This window comes from Lactuca virosa, chromosome 3 (genome assembly GCF_052849685.1).
Source record: "Lactuca virosa cultivar CGN04683 chromosome 3, Lactuca_virosa_CGN04683_v6, whole genome shotgun sequence".
NCBI classification, from domain to species: Eukaryota; Viridiplantae; Streptophyta; class Magnoliopsida; order Asterales; family Asteraceae; genus Lactuca; species Lactuca virosa.
Genome location: NC_136428.1, coordinates 159,205,687 through 159,212,621, shown reverse-complemented (window position 1 = coordinate 159,212,621; position 6,935 = coordinate 159,205,687).

Genomic DNA, 6,935 nt, shown 5'->3' with positions numbered 1-6,935 from the left:
TCTATATACTGCGTTCTCAAAATTCGATTATGATTACGACATCCCTCTTCATAGTCAAATTTTGAAAACATGGCAAATAAAAATATTGTAGCAAAAGACTGGTCTAGAATCATGTCTTTATGTGAGACATCATGAATCGTGTACCATTTGCTTTGGGTACAGGATCGATTGCATGTGCTATAATATTTGTCATTTCTAAATTTTTCCAAATGCCCACAGGCATTAAGAAGGGAAAAGGTCTAGAATTGGATATGACTAAAATGATTAAGCAATTGTCGAGGACAATCTGAGGTTTACCAAAGATTGGTTGCTCAGGGACAGTTGGAAGTATACTGCTAATTTTGGAAGGACCATATTGACATATTCTGAAAAGAGGCATCTCTTATTCAGAAGTGATAGTCAAAATGAGAATATGGAGTTGTCTCCATAGGTGGAAGTTATCTGTGTAAGATTAGAAAACTTAATGCAAGAAGCATGTCCAAAGCAATGTACTTTGAATATGAGACTTAGTTTCCCTGGAGTTGATCTCCATTGGAATACCTTATAATGACTGTTGACAAGTCTTTGTGACTTTGTACATATTCATTACAGGAGGGTCAGTGCATATAAGTTTAAAATCTAAACAGATTTCGATAAATGATAGGAATTTGAAATTCTCACATTTTTCGATAAGGATTTGGGAGTGTGAAATTAGAATCATTGAAATTATGTTCAATTGGTTTATTTCACAAAGTAAGGATCATATACAAACATAGAGTGCATACTTGGTGTATGGCAAAGCTATTGTTTAAGAAAAACATAGTGTACATGCTTGGAGCATGGGACAACTAGTGTTTTTAATTCAAGTATAAAGTTGATAAAACCGAAACAATGAATAATGAGTAATCAGTATGGTGATAAATAAAAGTGTTTATTTATATTCATAGGGTTTGATACCATATTTGATTCATTTATTCTTGTGTTTCACTTTGCATGTTTTGACTTCCAGAATAACTAAGTCGCTCTTCCTGAATGATTAAGTTATTCAAACCATCCACAGTCGGTCATATGTTGGAAGTAGATATGAATCCAGACTGTCATGGGTTGGTTGTAGAGGTCCAAGTTGGTGGACAAAGTGGTGCTACAACACTCATGAGTGCTCATAAGTTCTGAGTATTGGATTCAACCCGCGCTCATTTGAATCACTTCATGGATTTTATCACGAGTGATCATGAGACGATAATATCTTATATTCTTCAAACCTAGAGATATGAGTTGTTACTATGAGTTGGTTATACATTGATTGCACGAAAACGCATTTGGTAACTCGATGTTATAAAAAGTGCCTTTATGTATGATTCAACAAGTAGTAGAACAAGCCATATGAGTCGAAGTTTATCCATTCCTTTTACCTTCAGGATAAAAGCGATATCTGTGGGCCCCTCGATGAGGATGTTTTGACTTCCCGGATAACTAGGTTATTCAAACATCTACAGTCGGTCATACGTTGGAAGTAGGTATGAAGCAAGAGTGTCATAAGGATAAAAGTGATATATGTGGGCCCCTCGATGATTTAGTGATGACATCCCTGAGTGCTTGGCCAAGCCTGGACTGATTTGATTTGTTCAATTAGTCGGTCGTCATAAATTAGAAATCGGGAAACAACAAATGGACAGAGAGAATGATTATAATCCATGTCTCGGTCCATATGATATCTAGAATGGAAGAATATATGATCCATTATCTAATGGACGCGTCATTGATTTGTTCAGAGTTCAACACCGGCCTTAAGAGCTACGATTGCTAGTCGGGCTATGAAGTCGTACTTGCAATAATAGTTATTAGACTTATCCAAGTGGGAGACTATTGGATGAGTGTCTAAGTCCATAACTATAATTGTTATATACTTGACCCGACCCGGCATGGTCCATTTGGGTTGCACTTCACCGGAACAATTCGTATGTATAGACTTTTGAGAGAAGAGGTTATATATGATATATTAATATATTATAAGTTATAATATATTAATATGAAATACTATTATTTAATTAGTATTGATCTAGAATTAATTTGTACTAATTAAATATGGACTCTTACATATATATGGAAGGGGCCAAGGTTTACTTATGATAGGCTAAGAGTGTATGGAAGTCCATGGATATTCCATGGAGCTTTTAACCCATGGATCCTGTGTAACTGAAAGGTCATGGGTATTAAGGTTTACATGGATGTAACCCTAATCCTCCATAATATATAAAGGAGTCCTTGGGTCACAAAATAGGGACTAGTGTGTGTACACATGAGGGCTAACCGATTTGAGCATAGGAACCTTTTCTCTCAAGTTATTCCAAGTTGTTTTGGTGATTTGTGATTCCACTTGAGGCATTCACATTATTGGTACTAGACTCTTAAAGCTCCAAGGAATCAACCATAAGAAAAGGTATGTCATCTAAACTTGTTTTATTACCCAAGTATGAAACCTTTGTATGCTAGTTAGGGTAATACCTTGGAAAGTTCATATTTGCATGTATAATAGAGAAAACATAGATCCAAGGTATTGTTGGATTAATGTCTAAGTCCATAACTATATTTGGTATGTACTTGACCCGACCCGGCATGGTCCATTTGGGTTGCACTTCACCGGCACAATTTATATGGATAGCCTTTTGAGAATAGTATATTTATGATTTATATTAATATATTATAAGTTCTAATATATTAATATGGAATCATATTATTTAATTAGTATTGATCAAGAATTAGTTTAGAACTAATTAAGTGATCAAAAAGAACTAATTAAATATGGACTCTTATATATATGGAATGGGCCAAGTTCATTTAGGTTGGGCTAAGCTTTCATGGATGGTCCATGGAGCTTTTAACCCATGGATCCTATGTAAATGAAAGGTCATGGGTACTAGGGTTTACATGGATGTAACCCTAATCCTCCATAATATATAAAGGGGTCCTTGGCTCACAAAATTGGCACAAGTGTGTGAAAATAAGAGTGGGCCGATTTTAGTGTGCATACATATTCTCTCAAGTTCTTCCAAGGTGTTTTGGTGATTTGTGATTCCATTTGAGGCTTCCACGCTATTGAGGCTAAGCTCTTAAAGCTTGAAGACATCAAGCTACATCAAAAGGTATGTCATCTAACTAGAACTTTGTAGTATAGGTGCTTCATAATATGCTAGTTAGGATGAAACCTTGGAATAGTTAATATTTGCATGTATAATAGAGAAAACATAGATCCAAGGTTTATAGGGTTTCATGTACACCATAGGAGTGTTATAATGCTCATAACCCAACAAGGACTCGACGAGTCGGAGAACTGACTCGACGAGTCGGTTAGGGTTTTCCCCGACGAGTATGGACACGTGTAACTCTGCGAGTTGATCAGACAAATCAACGAGCTAAGGGGGACTTTTGCGACACTTTTGGAGACAAGGGGACTCGGCGAGTCACATCGGTGCACTCGACGAGTCGGGTCAACATGGACTGTTGACTCGAGTGTTGACTTCTGTTGACTTTAGGGTTTGGTCAAGAAAGAGAATGGGGAGACCATGGAGGGGTAAAATGGTCTTTTACCCATTCCAAGAGATTAAAGAGAGAAAATAGCTTGGTTTATTTAGAGTTGTGATTTAAGTGTTAATTAGAGATAATTATCGTATGTGTTAGGCGGAGTCTAGATCGGTGATTCGTGTACGAGGTTTATCTACTTGATTACGAGGTGAGTCTTCTCACTATACTTACCTTGAGTGGTAATTTGTGCGACCGGAGGGTCTTGTATGCTATTATTGAGTATTGTGATATCCTGCATTATGTCTTTGTGATTTATGTTGTGTATTATTCTGTGCTTTACTGAGTTAGGGTCGAAGGCTCCACCCGAGTTGTGGTATCGGAGGGTCCCACTGAGACACATTGACCGAAGGGTCTTATTTGAGATATAGCCATGAGAGGGTAATGAGATGTGTGTGGTATTTTGAGGAACTCACTAAGCTTTGTGCTTACGGTGTTATTTGATATTTGTTTTAGGTACTTCTTAGGATCGCGGGAAGGCGCCGACTTGATAGTACACACACATGAGATGGAGTTTATGTTTTGTGGATCCTAGATTCTATCAAACAATTTATGAACTTGTGTTCTGACAATTTGACAATTGTGGTTTTTGGAATGTGATATTGAGAATTATGTGTTTTAAAAATGAAAATTTTCTCTGAAAATTTACGGTGTTACATTATACCAATTTAGTTAGGACCTTAGACAACTTAATCCAACATGATCATCATTTTATGAAGTAAAATGTAACATCCCAAACATACGGTCCAAAAATTTCGTTTTAAAACCTTTATTTAAAACATAAAACATCCATCATTATAATAAAACAAGAACCATGTATCTCAAAAACATCCTGTCAAATACTATATCAAATAATATATGTAATCATCAGACTCTAAAAACAATCCCAGACCGAAACTGTGGTGTGTGCCATGCTATCATCCCGAACCCTTCCCTTTGCTAGTGGAAGTACCTGAAACCAAAATTGATAACTGTAAGCATAAATCTTAGTGAGCCCCCCTAAGCTACCACATACTATATATATAATCACATACTGGTCCTTGCCCACTACATCGGTCCCCGCCCGGCATCGGACCGATATCCGGCATACTTGGGCCTAGCCCCTGCATCAGGCCCCGCCCAGCATCATACTGAAGTCTGGTATACATATCATGAGCATAATATAATCATATACATAAATATAAGTGTAACAAGAAAGCTAACATTCCTCGGGCTTGCCCCGGCATCGGACCAAGTCCGAAACAGCTAATCACACACATGCAAGTCTGGAACATAAAACCTACATCGGGCTAACCTAGATGCATCGGGCCCCGCCCGGCATCAGACCGAAGTCTGGAACATAAAACCTACATCGGGCTAACCCCGGCACATACGATCGCACATAAACGGGCCGACCTTGGTGCCTTAGACCCATTCCTATAGGAGAAAACTCCCCTCGCAAGAATGACTGTTGAAAACTCGAGTGAGGAATCCCTATCTGTTGTCCCGGTGACTCTCCGGCTATAAATCCATAATAACACTTAATCAAAAACTGATAACCTTCGTAGGGTAAAATTACCATTTTACCCTGGTCAAAGTCAACGCTCTTGTCAAAGTCAATACTCTGGGTTGACAAACTCGCCGAGTCGAGCTCTCGACTCGCCAAGTTCTATAGCTCAGAAATCCTAAAAATGCGATTCAACTCGCCAAGTCGTTCCACCGACTCCTCGAGTTCTATCGGGTTGCTTAGTCGCGACTTGGCTTATCGTCGAGTTCTACTAACTGAAATCGGGACAACACGATACGACTCGTCGAGCTCCCTTATGGACTCGACGATTCCTTCTGTCTGTTTGGCCATCTTAACAGATTAAGTCCCTATCTCCTAGATCTAAGGTCCTTAGCTCGTTTGTCCTCTGGAAAGGCCTTCCTAAGGGTAAATCTTCCAACTTTACCCGTTCATTTCTCTTTTAAAAGGGTTTAGACAAAACCCTAATTCCTATAGAACATGAATCTTGTCCAAAAGGCCATATAATCTCAACACCACTCATAGAAACCCAGTTCTAAGGTTTTAGCATTTGTTGGACACATAAAGCTCTGAACATTCCTTCCATGCATGGTCTTTTAGGGCTAAAAAGACCATAAACTTTCTTATATGCTTGCATGGGGCTTCCATGGTCATAAAGTTTGCACCTTTATGCCATGGAACCCTTTCTAGATCCTAGATCTGAGATATAAGTCACTTCGGACGTCCCAACCCCAAGGACCAAGGTTCTTTACCCAAAACATTCATAATATGGAGATAACTAGATCTGAGAGAAGAATGATCAAGTTGGAAGCTTGATTACCAGGAAACGCAGTAAATAAAGTGTAGCTCCTTGATCTACTTCTTCCCCTTTGAGCCTTCTATATTCTTCTTCTCCCACAAGCTTCACAATGCACAAAAACACTCAAAAATGGCAAGAACTAGCTCAAGATCATTTATGGCGGATTAGGGTTTCGATAATAGGGTTTGGAGGTGACGGAGGCTGGGGTGGATGCCAGATATGATGTTTAAATAGGGTGCAAACCCTGAAAATTAGGGTTTCCTCCTGATGGACCTACTCGCCGAGTCCAGGCTCGGACTCGTTGAGTAGACCATTTAAATCCCGCGACCAAGTTGGCACCTACTCGATGAGTTAGGGTTACCAACTCGTCGAGTAGCTCTTACAAAAATGATTATTTTAATAAAATAAATGCGTACCAGGAACGGGGCATTACAATTCTCCTCCACTTGTTCTAGACTTCGTCCTCGAAGTTTGTTGCGTCTGAAAGCAACTCCAGATACTGCTCCCTTATTTGTTCCTCGAGCTCCCATGTCCACTCTGAATCCTTGCGGTATTGCCACTGCACCTTAACTAACTCAACCCTCTTGTTCCTCAGCTCCTTCGTCTTGTGATCTAGAATCGCCACTGGTCTCTCGATGTAGTTCAGGCCGTCGTCAACCTGAATATCCTCAAGGGGTACCACTGCTGAATCATCCACTAACCACTTCCGCAAATGAGAAACATGGAAAGTGTTGTGGATCTAGCTGAGCTCTATTGGAAGATCTAACCGGTAAGCAACCCGACCCACCCGGGCCAACACCCTAAACAGACCTATGAACCTGGGGCCCAGCTTTCCCCACTTCTGGAACCTGATAACACCCTTCCATGGTGACACCATTAGGAGGACCATATCGCCCACCAGGAACTCCAAGTATGAACGCCGCTTGTCGGCGTAGCTCTTTTTCCGACTCTGAGCAGTCCGGAGCCTACTTCGGACCTGCTGGATCCGCTCGGTGGTCTTGAGTACTACCTCCGTACTCGCCATAACTCTCTGACCAACCTCACCTCAATAGATTGGGGTTCCTACACTTCCTC